The sequence below is a fragment of the Branchiostoma floridae genome, chromosome 6, assembly GCF_000003815.2.
Source record: "Branchiostoma floridae strain S238N-H82 chromosome 6, Bfl_VNyyK, whole genome shotgun sequence".
NCBI classification, from domain to species: domain Eukaryota; kingdom Metazoa; phylum Chordata; class Leptocardii; order Amphioxiformes; family Branchiostomatidae; genus Branchiostoma; species Branchiostoma floridae.
Window position 1 is genome coordinate 26964381 of NC_049984.1, and position 16648 is coordinate 26981028.

Sequence of the window (16648 nt, forward strand, 5' to 3'; positions counted from 1 at the left end):
CTCTTAAAAAAAACTCGATACATGTTGATTTGATTATACGGATGTCATTCCAAGGAAAGCCCAAACTGATGCAAGCGCAAGAATAAAAACAAAGTTTGGCAAACAAAGTTGCTTTCAGTATAAATCTAAGCGGGCAGGAAGGTTGAACATAGCATAAGATTAAACACGCACATTATAATGGACCTACAATTAGGCGTAGGGACCGGTACACAGTACCGTTACAAACTTTTTTTCTTGGACCGGTTCAAAATATTTAAGAAAACTCAATATGACGGGTTTTGCTGATTACAAAATGGATATCGGCAGGCGTCCTTGGGCTTACTTGGCCTTGTAGCTTACAAGAGCGAAGTCGAGTTGAGTTTATTAGTCACTTGTATCAAGTTTTTTATTTACAGTCAAAGGTACAGAGACAGCCTTGATTATATGAAGATTTGATTTTAAAACGCCAACAATTAGGAGTAGGGACCAGTACAGCGTACCTGTACCAATTCGTTTTTTTCCCATTGGGCCGGTTCGATAAAAAAACACCTGAAAAAATCAATGGGACGGGTTTCGCTGATAAGAAAATGGATACTCTATATCGGCAGGCGTTTGGGGGCTTACCAGACCAAGAAAATAACAAGAGCGGAGTCAAGAGGAGTTTATAGTCCGATTTGTACCAGGTTTTTACAGTACAATCAAAGGTAAAGAGGCAGTTAGCCTTGATTACATGAAGATAGGACTTTAAAACGTCAGTCCCATGCGGTAGGGTACTCCTCCAAACCAAGGAGGTTATATAGCCTTCTTGACCAAACAGATTCCTTTTGAGGCACAATTGACCATTGTTTTTTTTAACTTTATTCATATACCAAACAATGACATTGATACAGGGAATTATTGATAGTCAGTTTGCCTCACGAATTCTATAGATGATTTTTTCTAACAAGATAACAACATTAGACGTTGACGTGACAGGACTTTCACTCTTTAAATCCCCCAGTAATACATTCAATGGTTATTGATATTCAAATAGTGTCCTGTTGCAGCAGTATACCAAGTTTGAACGATTTTTTTCAGAATGATGTTAGAATATGACAAAATAAGTGTTTAGTTGTTTCTTGGTCTTCACCACAGAAAGAGCACGTTAAAAGGAGATCCACTGTTTCGGGAGAGCCACACCTCACGCACGTAAAGAACCCACCACACTGTTCGGAAAACAGTAGGGGTATGATTTACATCAATCACTCGAACAGGAAACCTAAAAGGATCACCGCATTTATCCCAAAGGAAAAGTATTTTAACCCGTAAGAATCGTACCTGGGCAGAAGGTAGAAACTTATTTGAGTACCCAAAATCACTTTGTAACTTTTCTACATACAAATGAAGACTCACCTGGGGGATAACCGCTAAGCGAACCCTTCGGTAACCGGAAAAAAGCGACCCCTTACATTTGGACCTCTGAAATTTCAAACAAAGTGTGCGTTAATTTCAACACTTGAATATCATAGTAAAACCCCTGGGCAAAAGGTAGAAAGTTATTTCAGTACCCAACATTACTTTAAAACATTTCTACATACGAATGAAGACTCACCTGGAGGATAACCGCTAGCCGCTAAGCGAACCCTTCGGTAAAGCCCCAAAAGCGACCACTTACATTTGGACCTCTGAAATTTCAAGCAAAGTGTGCGTTACTTTCAACACGTGAATATTAGAGTAAATCCCCTGGGCAGAAGGTAGAAACTTATTTGAGTACCCAAAATTACTTTGTAACTTTTATACATACGAATGAAGACTCACCTGGGGGATAACCGCTAAGCGAACTCATCGGTAACCGGAAAAAAAGCGACCCCTTACATTTGGAACTCCGAAATTTAAAACAAAGTGTGTGTTACTTTCAACACTTGAACATCATAGTAAAACGTCTGGGCAGAAGGTAGAAAGTTATTTGAGTACCCAAAATTACTTTGTAACTTTTCTACATACGAATGAAGACGCTAACCGCTAAGCGAACCCTTCGGTAACCGCAAAGAAAGCGACCCCTTACATTTGGACCTCTGAAATTTTAAACAATTGTGAGTTACATTCAACACTTGAATATTATAGTAAAACGCCTGGGTAAAAGGTAGAAAGTTATTTGAGTACCCAAAATTACTTTGCAACTTTTCTACATACGAATAAAGACTCGCTTGGGGGATAACCGCTAAGCGAACCGTTCAGTAACCCAAAAAAAAGAGACCCCTTACATTTGGCCCTACGAAATTTCCAACCAAAGTGTACGTTACTTTCAACACTTGAATATTATAGTAAAACCACTGGGCAGAAGGTAGAAAGCTATTCTAGTACCCAAAATTACTTAAAAACTTTTCTGCATACGAATGAAGACTCACCCGGGAGATAACCGCTAAGCGAACTCTTCGATAACCGCAAAAAAGCGACTCCCTACATTTGGACCTCTGAAATTTCAAACAAAGTGTGCGAAACTTTCAACGCTTGAATATTAGAACAACAACCCTGTGTGGAAAGTAAAAACTCATTTGAGTACCCAAAATTACTTTGTAACTTTTTTACATACGAATGAAGACTCACCTGGGGGTTAACCGCTAAGCGAACCCTTTGGTAACCCCCCAAAAGCGACCCCTTACATTTGGACCTCCGAAATTTTAAATAAAGTGTGCGTCACTTTCAACACTTGAATATCATAGTAAAACCCCTGGGCAAAAGGTAGAAAGTTATTTCAGTACCCAACATTACTTTAAAACATTTCTACATACGAATGAAGACTCACCTGGAGGATAACCGCTAGCCGCTAAGCGAACCCTTCGGTAAAGCCCCAAAAGCGACCACTTACATTTGGACCTCTGAAATTTCAAGCAAAGTGTGCGTTACTTTCAACACGTGAATATTAGAGTAAATCCCCTGGGCAGAAGGTAGAAACTTATTTGAGTACCCAAAATTACTTTGTAATTTTTATACATACGAATGAAGACTCACCTGGGGGATAACCGCTAAGCGAACTCATCGGTAACCGGAAAAAAAGCGACCCCTTACATTTGGAACTCCGAAATTTAAAAAAAAGTGTGTGTTACTTTCAACACTTGAACATCATAGTAAAACGTCTGGGCAGAAGGTAGAAAGTTATTTGAGTACCCAAAATTACTTTGTAACTTTTCTACATACGAATGAAGACGCTAACCGCTAAGCGAACCCTTCGGTAACCGCAAAGAAAGCGACCCCTTACATTTGGACCTCTGAAATTTTAAACAATTGTGAGTTACATTCAACACTTGAATATTATAGTAAAACGCCTGGGTAAAAGGTAGAAAGTTATTTGAGTACCCAAAATTACTTTGCAACTTTTCTACATACGAATAAAGACTCGCTTGGGGGATAACCGCTAAGCGAACCGTTCGGTAACCCAAAAAAAGAGACCCCTTACATTTGGCCCTACGAAATTTCAAACAAAGTGTGCGTTACTTTCAACACTTGAATATCATAGTAAAACCCCTAAGCAGAAGGTATAAAGTTATTTGAGTACCACAAATTACTTTGTAACTTTTCTACATACGAATAAAGACTTACCCAGGGGATAACAGCTAACGGCTAAGCGAACCCTTCGGTAACCGCAAAAAAGCGACCCCTTACATTTGGAACTCCGAGATTTCAAACAGAGTGTGCGTTACTTTCAACACTTGAATATTATAGTAAAAGCCCTGGGCAGAAGGTAGAAACTTATTTGAGTAACCAAAATCAATTTTTCACTTTTCTACATACGAATGAAGACTCACCTGGGGGATAAACGCTACTCGAACCCTTCCGTAACCCAAAAAAAGCGCCCCCTTACATTTGGACCTCCGAGATTTCAAACAGAGTGTGCGTTACTTTCAACACTTGAATATCAAAGTGATTTGAGTACCCAAAATTACTTTGTAACTTTTTTATATACGAATAAAGGCTCACATGTGGAATAACCGCTGACCCTTCGGTAACCGCAAAATAGTGACCCCATACGATCGGACTTCCGAAGTTTCAAAGAAAATGTGCGTTACTTTTAACACTTGAATATCATAATAAAACCCGTAAGCAGCAGGTAGAAAGTGATTTGAGTACCCAAAATTACTTTGTAACTTTTCTATATACGAATGAAGGCTCACATGTGGGATAACCGCTAACCCTTCGGTGACCGCAAAAAAGCGACCCCAAACAATTGGACTTCCGAAATTTTAAAGAATATGTGCGTTGATTTCAACACTTTGTAACTTTTCTATATACGAATAAAGGCTCATATATTGGATAACCGCTAACCTGTAAGTAACCGTCAAAAAGCGACCCCACACGATCGGACTTCCGAAATTTCAAAGACAATGTGCGTTACTTTTATCTCTAGAATATCATAGTAAAAAATGTTAGCAGCAGGTAGAAAGTGATTTGAGTACCCAAAATTACTTTGTAACTTTTCTATATACGAATGAAGGCTCACATGTGGGATAACCGCTAACCTGTCGGTAACCGTCAAAAAGCGACCCCATACGATCGGACTTCCGAAATTTCAAAGAAAATGTGCGTTACTTTCAAGACTTCATTATGTTAGTGAAACTCGTCAGCAGCAGGTAGAAAGTGATTTGAGTACCCAAAATTACTTTGTAACTTTTTTATATACGAATTACGGCTCACATGTGGGATAACAGCTAACCCTTCAGTAACCACATAAAGCGACCTCATACGATCGGACTTCCGAAATTTCAAAGAAAATGTGCGTTACTTTCAAGACTTCATTATGTTAGTGAAACTCGTAAGCAGCAGGTAGAAAGTGATTTGAGTACCAAAATTACTTTGTAACTTTTCCATATACAAATGAAAGCTCAGATGTGGGATAACCGCTATCCCGTCGGTAACCGCAAAAAAGCGACCCAATAGGATCGGACTTCCGAAATTCATAAAAAAATGTGCGTTACTTTCAACACTTGAATATTGTAGTGAAACCCACAAGCAGCAGGTAGAAAGTGATTTGAGTACCCAAAATTACTTTGTAACTTTTCTATATACGAATGAAGGCTCATATATGGGATAACCGCTAACCCGTAGGTAATCGCTAAAAAGCGACCCCATAGGATCAGACTTTGGAAATTAAAAAAAAATGTGAGTTACTCTCAACACTTGAATATCATAGTAAAACACATAAGCAGCAGGTAAAAAGTGATTTGAGTACCCAAAATCACTTTGCCGTCGGTAACCGCAAAAAAGCGACCCCATAGGATCGGACTTCCGAAATTTAAAAAAAAATGTGTGTTACTTTCAACACTTGAATATCATAGTAAAAGACGTAAGCAGTAGGTAGAAAGTGATTTAAGTACCAAAATTACTTTATAACTTTTCTATATACGAATGAAGGCTCACACGTGGGATATCCGCTAACCCTTCGGTAACCGCAAAAAAGCGACCCCATACAATCAGCTTCCGAAATTTCAAAGAAAATGTGCGTTACTTTCAACACTTGATTATGTTAGTGAAACTCGTCAGCAGCAGGTAGAAAGTAATTTGAGTACCCAAAATTACTTTGTAACTTTTCTATATACGAATGAAGGCTCACATGTGGGATAACCACTAACCCGTCGGTAACCGCAAAAAAGCGACCCCATACGATCGGACTTCCGAAATTTCAAAGAAAATGTGCGTTACTTTCAACACTTGATTATGTTAGTGAAACTCGTAAGAAGCAGGTAGAAAGTGATTTGAGTACCCAAAATTACTTTGTAACATTTCTATATACGAATGAAAGCTCACATGTGGGATAACAGCCAATCCGTCGGTAACCACAAAAAAGCGACCCCATACGATCGGACTTCGAAATTTCAAAGAAAATGTGCGTTACTTTCAACACTTGAATATCATAGTTAAACACGTAAGCAGCAGGTAGAAAGTGATTTGAGTACCCAAAAGTACTTTGTAACTTTTCTAAACACGTAAGCAGCAGGTAGAAAGTGATTTGAGTACCCAAAAGTACTTTGTAACTTTTCTATTTACTAAGTACGAATGAAGGCCCACATGTGGGATAACCGCTAACCCGTCGGTAACCGCAAAAAAAGCGACCCCATACGGTCGGACTTCCGAAATTTCAAAGAAAATGTGCGTTACATTCAACACTTGAATATCATAGTAAAACACGTAAGCAACAGGTAGAAAGTGATTTGAGTAACCAAAATTACTTTGTAACTTTTCTATATACGAATTAAGGCTCACATGTGGGATAACCGCTAACCCTTTGATAACCGCAAAAAAGCGACCCTATATGATTGGACTTCCGAAATTTCCTGGTTAGCACATGGCAGACTGGAGATAAACAGCACAATGGAGATCTTTTTCTTTGGGAACACCCATATGTAATCATTCTAAAATAGCATATAATCATGAACTATACTAAATAAGTCTATTTTGTAGGGCATCAACAAGCTGAGGTCACATTCCCTTCAAAACTGCAAGAAGCCTTGTACAGAAAACTAACCTACTGTACTCAAAGGAAACCGTCAACTGGCCCTCCACTGGGAAGCCAGGCTGATAAGGAACACCAGCCAGGCAGTGACTAGACCTGTACCTATCCGTTTGTTGGAAGATCACAATTTTTATACATGCTTATTTGGTGCAATGATGTCGCAGCGTCTCTGCCTAAATATTGGTATGCAATGCTTTAGGGTTGAGTGAACTAAAAATGTAAAGAAAAAGTAGGAAAAGCTACTTTTTGTTTTGTTCAAATATTACGTAGTAGACCTTTAATCCTATGTTCAACCGTCCTGGTCACTTAGATTCATACTGAATGCAATCATTTGGCCATTTTTTTATTCGCGCGCTGGCATCAGTTTCGGTGTTTCTTTGGATGACATCCATATAACGAAATCAACATAGTGTATCGAATTTTTTTTAAAAGAGCGGTACTTCGAAAAACCCCTAAGTAGCCCCCGGTGCGCTGGACACGTCATCACCCAGCCGCTACCGAATACCCTCCCCAGACGAAATGTACACAAGCGCCGCCATAAAATAGTGCAGCCAAAAATGGAACATGCAATTGATATGCGGTTTCATTTGATTCTTTTGTTTGCTTTTGACTATCAAATAATTTTTTTCTTAATTTTTGACGGTGTAAGCTGTATGTAAGTGTTTCATTTAAAGTTCAGCAGCATTCCAGATGTTTACGTGCATTGATACAAGAGTAGTGCTTCTGTCATATGCGGAATCCACTCAGTGCAGGGCGGCCATTGTGAGGTGAGGGTGAACATCAGTTTCCACAAATTGTGAATTCTTATTTTACTTCATTGTGCCTCAGAAGTTTTTCTTGTCATCTTATAGTATAGCTGTAGCGATTTGAAACTGAAAAAAAAAGATATTACCGGTGAAGAAAACTGGTTTATGGCGGCCTTTGTGGGGAAAATTTCTGGCGTTGAAAACTCAGAGAAAGGATAAAGTTTGTCTGAAATCCTCGACGATACCGGCGTATTTTGAACACACAACCTCGATTTAGTTTACCCAGAGGTTGTGGACGATGTTTCAGTGAGGTTTATGTGTGTGAAGGTCCGTTTCTGTTACCGAGTCCTGTAGCTACGGAACAAAGGACCGGGGTGGCGTGGTCAGGTCATACGCTATGGGCTTTGTTCTCACTGGGTTATGTAAACTGTCTTGATCTGTGAAAGTTCCTGACGTGGCATTTTGATTTAAAAGGGTTCAAGTGCTACCCAATAATTGAATTTGTAACATCCACTGTTTGATTTTGAAATGTACTTCGTTAATTTACACTCGATGTCTTATTTGGAACTACTAGTACGCTAGTCTGTAGAAAAATAATAACGGGTAGAGTGCGGGTTTGTATCATGCTCGGTCACAATTGTCACAGAAAATATGTATGACTTTTTAAAGCTTATTCGTAGTTTCTAATTGTAATATCTCGACTGCTGATGTTGTACAGTAATGTAAACATTTCTTTTTTCCACAGGTCAACCCAGAGGTACAAGATGCCACATGCGTCTGGTGATCTTTGAAGTGTTCAGCTTCAAGTGTGAAATCATCTTATACCTACTGCAGGATGCTGAGACTAAACAACCAGCCCCTTGATGGGAACAACAGTAGCTGTTGCAATGTTATCTTCCATACACATCCAAATATAAAACAGGTGACAGAGCAAAACTATTGGCAATGGCAGGACATCCAGCTTACTCGGGTTGTTCTGTTAGGTCTTCAGTATTACAGCTGTCAAGCCTCTTGGAAACCCAGACTTCGGGGATTGTGCCTCTGGTACAGTGGGGGCTTGTTCAGCTAAGTTAGATGAGTTTGCTGGATGTCAAGGTCACAAATAATTTTTCGTTCCTTTTGCTCTTATTCCTGATTGTACTTTGCCTCAGCCTGGCCTGGTGGGGTAATGACGCCGGAGCCTACTTACTGCTGTACAGGTGGAGCAATGGCTGCGGGGACATGCATGTTGTAGACGTCATACTGCTGTACCGGTAGGGTAATGACGCCGGAGCCTCCATACTGCTGTACCGGTGGGGTAATGACTACCATACTACGTCCGTGCGGCTTTGCCGTTTAACTCTGCCCAGTTTGCACTAGGCTGCCACTAAACGCGACAACCCCCCGGAAAACCTGTAGAAGTGAGTGTTCCTGAGAATGAAATAGAGAAGGAATGAATACTTTTCATTGTTTTGAAGATAGCATAAGGGTCAAACTTAGACGTTCGGAATTCGTTTCATTGGTATTATCAAGGGCATCTGAGTGTAGGCATACAGACAATGTAACTTTGTATCTGATGCCAAAAGTAAATGTTTAATTGTACTGCAGTGTTGCGATGTTCCCTTGCTGGGCTGCACTGTCCAGCCCTTGCAAAATGGCCTGCAGGTTCATGGCGGTGATGGCATTTTTGTGCGCGGACGCCCTGCACTCCAACGCATTTCTTCCAATGGGAGGGCGTCTGGCGGAGAGCTGGTGTGTGTTGATAACTACCACGCGACGCTGGAAATGGTATGACCGGTGACGCGGTTCAGTCCTGGGCGTAGCCGGTGCACTTGCAGGTTGGGCTGGTATCCTGTTGTTGATATTGTTGGCTAGACATTTCAAAGACATCCCCCTCACCAGCATCAGTCATCCTGTGTGTTTGCAAAAAGTTTTAATTAAATCAATGTCACAAGGGCCTTGAAAAGCAACATTTAACTTTTCTCCAGGCAGTATTATTATCTTTGTCACCTAAGTACAAATCTTTGTCCCCAAAGTACAAAATAAATGTAGTCAGTGCAATGTCCACTTGCATTTGTTTCACTTTTCTTTTGCTTAATGGTACATGTACAGAGCGACTTGTTCTAAATGCTCACGGTCTAGTCTATTAGCGTGCGTTCACAGCAAGAAAAGAGGTGTGTCTTTAGGTCTATGGTGAAACTTCTCGTAGTGTATGATATTTTAGAGTAGAGGTGGTGGTAACGTGGATAGGAATCAAATTACATTTTTCATAATTACATTTTTGATAATAGATCTACACCTTGCAAGTTCTTACTGTTGAACTCCGCTGACGTCACCCGCTGATGTGGACAGCCAGGATGGTGTATGGCCCGTCCGGACAATTCCTGAACGCTGTTGCAAGTTTGTCCACAGGACCGGGGTCAGCGTGTTGACATAGGTGCTACCACATTGGCTCGATCATGTTGGCCACATGATCCAAGCTTGGTTAACGGGATCCTTCCACTTCCCTTTTTGCACCCTTAAATTCTCGTTTCCTGCAGGGGTTACATATGGCAGATCCGACAGACATTACTCTGTTTTTGGCTCTCTACAAATGAGTAGACAGATGTGTTGGGTATTTCATTTTTCTTCTTAAAATGTTCAACAATGACATACCACAGAATGTCATGGGCATTTTAACCTTGAAGTTGAAACTAATAATATCTATGACAACAGCAAAAACAAATTATTTTTCTGATGCCTTAAAACACAACGATCATATAAAACTTTTACAGCAGGTTTGGAAAATTATACACCTCCTGTGGTGTCATCTTCATACCACTTTCTAGTCTACTCTATGCCAGAAAGGTAGCAACCTTTGACTTTATGGTTTGAATTCCTCTTAAAAACCTTCCCCCTGTTGTGGGGCACTTGGGATTGGCAAGAACAATCCTCACCCCCACCCCCAGGGCCTTCATCAGCTGCATCAGCTCCCTGCATTGGTGTAGGAAATGTCACAAGATTTAGATACAGTAAAATTAAAATTAAATTGACTGTTAATGGTTTAAAAGTTTATTTTCACCTGAACAAAATGTACCACCATTGCTTTTTTAGTTAACAGATGTTAATAAACAGTTTCTTTACGCCTGAACAAAAAGTACCCCAAAGGTGGCTGTCTTACCTACGATAAACGTGGCTGGGAAGACTCGGGCTCCACACGTGGCTGGGAAGACTCGGGCTCCACACATGGCTGGGAAGACTCTGGCTACACACGTGGCTGGGAAGACTCAGGCTCCATACGTGGCTGGGAAGACTCAGGCTCCACACGTGGCTGGGAAGACTCGGGCTCCACACGTGGCTGGGAAGACTCGGGCTCCACACGTGGCTGGGAAGACTCGGGCTCCATACGTGGCTGGGAAGACTCGGGCTCCATACGTGGCTGGGAAGACTCAGGCTCCACACGTGGCTGGGAAGACTCGGGCTCCACTTATGGCTGGGAAGACTCGGGCTCAGCACGTGGCTGGGAAGACTCGGGCTCCACACGTGGCTGGGAAGACTCGGGCTCCACTTATGGCTGGGAAGACTCGGGCTCAGCACGTGGCTGGGAAGACTCGGGCTACACACGTGGCTGGGAAGACTCGGGCTCCATACGTGACTGGGAAGACTCGGGCTCCACACGTGGCTGGGAAGACTCGGGGTCCATACGTGGCTGGGAAGACTCAAGCTCTAGGCCTACCGTCCGCCGTGAAATCTCGCCGGGGGTTCCGGCCGGAGGAGCGAAACTTGTTATTACTTCTACTACCCGATTGGCCTCGTTGATTCGGCCCACCTGACTGGCAAGGCCCGGCATGGGTGGTTTGGGGTTCGGCCTGACCCCTCAAATTGTCGCTACACATTCTCAAATTCTCGCTACACAACGTCCCTGCTACCCTGGATAAATAATGGTTCTGCACTTATAGCCCATGTCTTTCTCGCCCGAGTTCTTCTAGTAGAGATCTACCTGTCGCATCAGAGAGACGGCGTCTGGGGAGGCGACTCCGAGTGCTGGCAACGAGGCGGCGGTGCCCGACGCGCCTCGATCTAGAGCCTCAGACGCGCAAGCACCGCGCACCTGTACACCTCGCACCCGGGTGTTTGCCTCCACCAGCGCGAGAGCTTCCTCTTTAACTTCAGCAAACGTGAGGGTCTCTTGTCGCCAGACTCGGTGCAGGAGCTCTAGTCTTATGTATTTATCTCTAAGCCCCTCAACAAACTGGTCGCGAAGCGCTTTGTCGGGGTCCGTGCAAATTTGGGCATCCTGGCTACGAGCCCGTCGCATCAGGGTTTGAAGCTGGACAGCATATGCCCGAACAGTCTCGTCCGACCTCTGACTGTAAAACCTACCCATTAAAAGTTCGCAGAAATAATTAAACAGTAACCTTAAATGCCCTCCTTAGTGTAGTGGGTCTAGGATCTTCTGGGGGTGCCCCCGGTCCCGTGGGTTTCACTGTCTACACCTGGTTGTTGCGCATTTGGACCATAATAGCCCAGAGCTCTTTGCGTACTTTGCCAGTTTTTTCTTCCCGCACTTAACTATAATGTATTCCGTTACAATAATTGTAAAAAAATAAGTAACGCAGGCAAACCTGTCAGTGTAGCATGGATTTCGGACACCGTGTGCCAAGACGTACGACCTCAACCCAGGGCAAGTCAGATATTTACATAAAGTAAAGTGGAATGTTCACAGATGGATTAAACTACCTCGCGGGGCTGGATTGCAGAAGAGCAGAAAAACAAGCGTTCACACTGAAAATAAACAAACAATCCGGATCCTTGCAGTTTAATCCGCTTGTTGTTTTTCTTAGTGTTATTATAAAATCAGTTTACGGAATATGAAAATTTTTAGGGATGTTTGCTCACCGTATATGGCCTCCAGCCTGTTTTGGTCCAGATGTCCAAAGTCATTGCTACCATAAACATTATTTTGCGACGTGTACAGTTCCAGGGTGGTGAAGATTTCCTGCACAACCGGATCCTTTGTCCATCATCCAACCATGGGAGCTGGTTGGCAGTGGCTGCCTGGATGGTGACGCTTCTCCTCGGATGTCCTAATGGAACTGTAAATACAGAAGTTATGCATGTATGCTATAAAACGACATCGATATGATAACACACGCGACTTAGTACATGGAACTGCAAATATTGTAAGACAGTCCAAGTGTTCAATGAATATGCTGGTTTTCATAGTCTGTGGACAACATTATCCAATTTACCTTACTTCATGTGACAGTGCTAGTCCGAAAGCTTGAGTTGTTAATAACCTCAATTTTTTACAAGCAACTTTACTCTGGCTTTTATTATGGTAATTGGTCTATTCCTTTTCTACAACTGACCTCTTCCACCGGACGGGGGCCTGCGTTCCTGTGCCCGTGCCGTACACTGCTACATGTTAGGGCTTCGCCGACAGCAGAAGCCACACATGGTATGTACTTGCCCATGACCCTAATCATTTACATAATCATGGTCCTGAGAATGCTTCACGATACTTATGTTTCCCTCCAACTCGTATTCTCTTGTGAACAACATCTGGAAAAGCTCCCCTAACTGAATGGCCTTAATTCTGAGTCACTGGTGTAGCCAAAGGCTCGATGATCTCCGCTGTCAAGTTAATTGTGTGCCTTTGGTGGATGTGAGATATATTTGAAAGAAGCCAGTAATATGGTTACAACTTGGAGTTAGCAGCAAAATCCACACGTTTTCAGTACTGAGAGAAACTGTTTTTAATGGCATACAGGTCGTTTATAATGGTGGTCGCTTTGGTACGTTTGACTATTCTTTATAATAAATTTGTAGTGTAGCATTTACAGGAAGAAGCATAAAAATGTGTTCTCCACAAACGTTTTGGAGCTGTAGAATAAAGCAGTAATTACCTGTTGTTGTAACTGCTGGTTTGTGCTGATGTCCAGACTCTGTGAAAAGGAGACAAGAAATTTTTATATTGATACCAAAATGATGACGTTGATTTTTTTTAAATGTTTTACTTCATTACATTTAATCCCAGCAACATTTGAATTTTGCACCTCTCTTTGATGTCGTATGGATGTGGTTTGTCCTTTCTTCCTTGGCAACCACTGTCCCATCGACCCCCTTCAAGATAACAATTGCCACGTCATCTCTTTTCTCCTCCAGCAGATCTTTAAAGCCAATATTGCCCATGTGTTTGTGACTTCTCGTACATATTTCCACCGGCGGGCTGAGTCTGTTGCCCCCGTTCATTGTCAGGCGTGTTTAGCACGGAGTCATCCGTGGCCCATGCGGAATAAATCTTGATAACTTAATTATTAATCTTGATAAGAATCTTTAAGCTGGGGCTGTCCCTGGGTAGGCGTTTGGGGCTGTGCCAGGGGCTGCACCTCCTAATGTAGACATTAATGTTGACCCGTGATGCCAGCTCCAGTAGTCTCCTGGCCCCCACCCGTCTGAAGATAGGCTGCAGGTTGTTGTTTCCAACAACTTTCAAGTACTGCCACTCCCCATCCCTGAAAAGTAACGACGGAGAAAGGGTTTGATGTCTAGAGACAGCTTAATATTTCCTATTTTATACTTATAGGAAGCCACCACAAACTGATTCTCCTGTTGTACTGTAGGTTTCCAAGAGCAGAGAAGTGTAAACCATCCGGGGCAAAATAGTTTAGGGTTTCGTCTCCACAATCTTCTGTTTGACCATACTGTGACCTTGGGGAAGTCGCTAACAAGTTCCTTTTACGCGTCTTCGAAGTATGGCGAGTTAAGAAGATTGTACAGTCGCCGTATAGGCTCCCCTAAGATAATAGCTTTTACAGCAGGGATTTCCTGAAGGTAGAATGCAAGGCGGTGAGGTTCTGAGCGATAACAATCGGAGAGGTCAACAACAGCGAGTTCTACATAGACAATGTCCGACGGGAAGACTTGAATGTACACGAGATCTATAGCGGGGAATATTACAGCCATGTATACCGTAGAAGTCAACCGCACGGCCGGATTGCGTTCTCCGTGCCTGCTCAAACCGTTTTAAGAAGAATGTTACCAATAATTTAGCCTTACCGTTGTAGCTAATTTAAGCTTGTTACTTACGTCCATCAGACGTGTCACTTGGACAGTTGTATGCACTTACAGCAGTGGTTTAGTCTGAGGCCGGTTCGAGCCATGATACTTTGCTCTGCTCGTCAAACCCTGCAGCGAACTTTTGCGTTGCACAAGTGATCAAACCACCGTAGTTTGAAATATGACTTCCGTCCTTATCGAGCCCAGCTTCGATACACATGGTCTTCATGTAGGTTGATGGTACTCGCAAGTTGGCAGCGGTAAAAGCTACCACGCTTTTCAGGCAATGTGTTGTTATATGCCTCTAACACACGCACCTGGGATTAGTATTGTCCGCGTGATGTTCTTTACATCTACCTGCCGATGGTTCAGCCCTTTCGTAACATTATTGACCCCCCCCCCCCCGCTGCTTTATCGGCCAGTCTGGGCCACCTTAACTTGTACTGTACAACTTGTACTTGAAGATGTCGTGTGTTCGCCCATACCGCGGAAGCCGAATATCTTGCAGTTGTACAGGAACACACCGTACGATAGCTCCTTCGCTGTTTTGGTGCACACGGTCTCTGTTAACCACTGTTTTGGGCTGAAGATGTTTTGAAGATTTACCTCATCTTACTCTTCATTGACGAACTCTGTTGAGACATGACATTGAGCAATGGAATGATAACGCACGTAGATGACCCTTTTATTCAGATCATACCAGATCAGTGAAGTTGCCGCCCTCACTGTCGCTGACTACGGCGCCGCTGTCCCCGGTGCCCCTGCGCCGGCCTACTGCTGCCTTTGGTACCCTAGACCCTGGTGTCGCTGTCCTCAGAGATGCTGCCCCTGCCACCACGCCACCCCTGGCCTCATCCTCTGTAAATAAATTACTAAAATGAATACATACCCTGTCTCGCCTGCTGGTACTTTTCCTCGTCTCACCGACCTATTTCGTCCTCCCTTGTTGGAGGTGCTTTGCCTGGGCCCTCAAGTTCTCGAAGAACCGGTTACAAGCTTCTGTCATGGTAAATAAGACAATGTGAGAAGAGCGACATTGAGATGATGTAAAATAAAAGGCCTGTAAACAATAGTTTTAGACCAGTTCAAGATAATTTCTGTACTGTTAACACACACAAAAAGCATTGACAAGAGGTGTGTAGGTTAAACAAGCTCGAGAAAAATAGAATTTTTGCTTCTGACAGTGTTGTCCACTAACTCCACCCTTGAGTCCCTGACGGACTCCATCACCATCCCAGTGACAGCCTCGTTGCGAGGCAAGTTGAATCTGGTACCACAATCAGAATGGCAGGCAAGCATGGTGTTTGATACATGTTTTGCCTAATTTTTGAAGAAACCAAAGAAGAAATCAAACATGTTATAGGACTGTAAGTTGAATGCCTGGCTGCTGCTGCTGCTGTGGTCCTAACTGCTGCGATGCTTCTGATAAACCTAGCTTTGTGCCTGCGGTAGACCTGGCTGCGGTGCTTGCTGAACTCTTGCTGTGTTGCTTGTTGCTGACCGGATAGACGGACACCTTGTTACTGCTGTGGCGGCTGGGCTTGCGCCTGCTGCTGGCCTTGTTGTCCACCACGTGGGCGAACCTCTTATAATCCTGGAGCGGGTAGCCTTGGTGTTTGCGACGTCATTACTGCAGAAGACCAAAAACATTCACCGTGAGACCACAGAATACACCTCTCAAATCCTACGCTACCCACCAGAGTGTACTTTCACCAGGTCGGAGTAGAACAGGCTCCGTTGGATCAAGGGCACATGTAGTTTGAGGGTTTTGGACACACCTTTCGGTACATGTCAAGGACTGACATCGCATCAGTCCAGCCCTTCACCTCCCCGGTTTCCAGGATCATCTTCCCCTGCAGCGCCACTGTGATACGTCCATATGCCAGCTTCATTCTGAACATCAGTCTTAATGAGTTTTGCTTCCATGTTTTGTTGTCGGATGCAGCTGCTCCAAATTAATATACAATATTCTGTGTGTTCAGCAACAACCTCCTGGTGTTCAGTCCATAGGGCATGATTGGAAAACAACAGTTTACTGTTAAATCAAACAGGCATTAAGTTCAGGACTAATGGTTAGCAGGGAAATGATGCATATTCAGTTGATGTACTTTGTTTTGAAATTAAGACCACAGCAATTATGAATTAGAATCTACGTTTACTCACTTTCGAAATCAAACCGCTTCTGTCTCAAGGATTGACTTTAAAATAAGTCACGTGTGGTACTTGTTGAGGGTTGAGGCTCGACACTGTCATCAGTTGTCGTGCCCCCAAGCGTGCCCGCCCCACGGAATGGGGCACAGCCCGACTGCCCAGGTCTGTGCCCGGAAGGGCTGTCCTCTTCCTGCTTATTGTCTTCCTGCACCCGCCTATCTTCATCAATGCAGTTGTCATTGCCATCCTCGGGTGCCCAGATGTA

At 43.1% G+C, this 16648-nt stretch overlaps 1 long non-coding RNA gene across 1 annotated transcript; it reads left to right on the forward strand.

Annotated features, from left to right (window-relative positions):
* Window positions 1-7022: 7022 nt before the first annotated feature.
* LOC118418637 lies at window positions 7023-9256 on the forward strand. Its single transcript, XR_004831477.1, has 2 exons — window positions 7023-7233; window positions 7958-9256. It is a non-coding gene; the product is annotated as an uncharacterized LOC118418637 (long non-coding RNA).
* Window positions 9257-16648: the final 7392 nt, after the last annotated feature.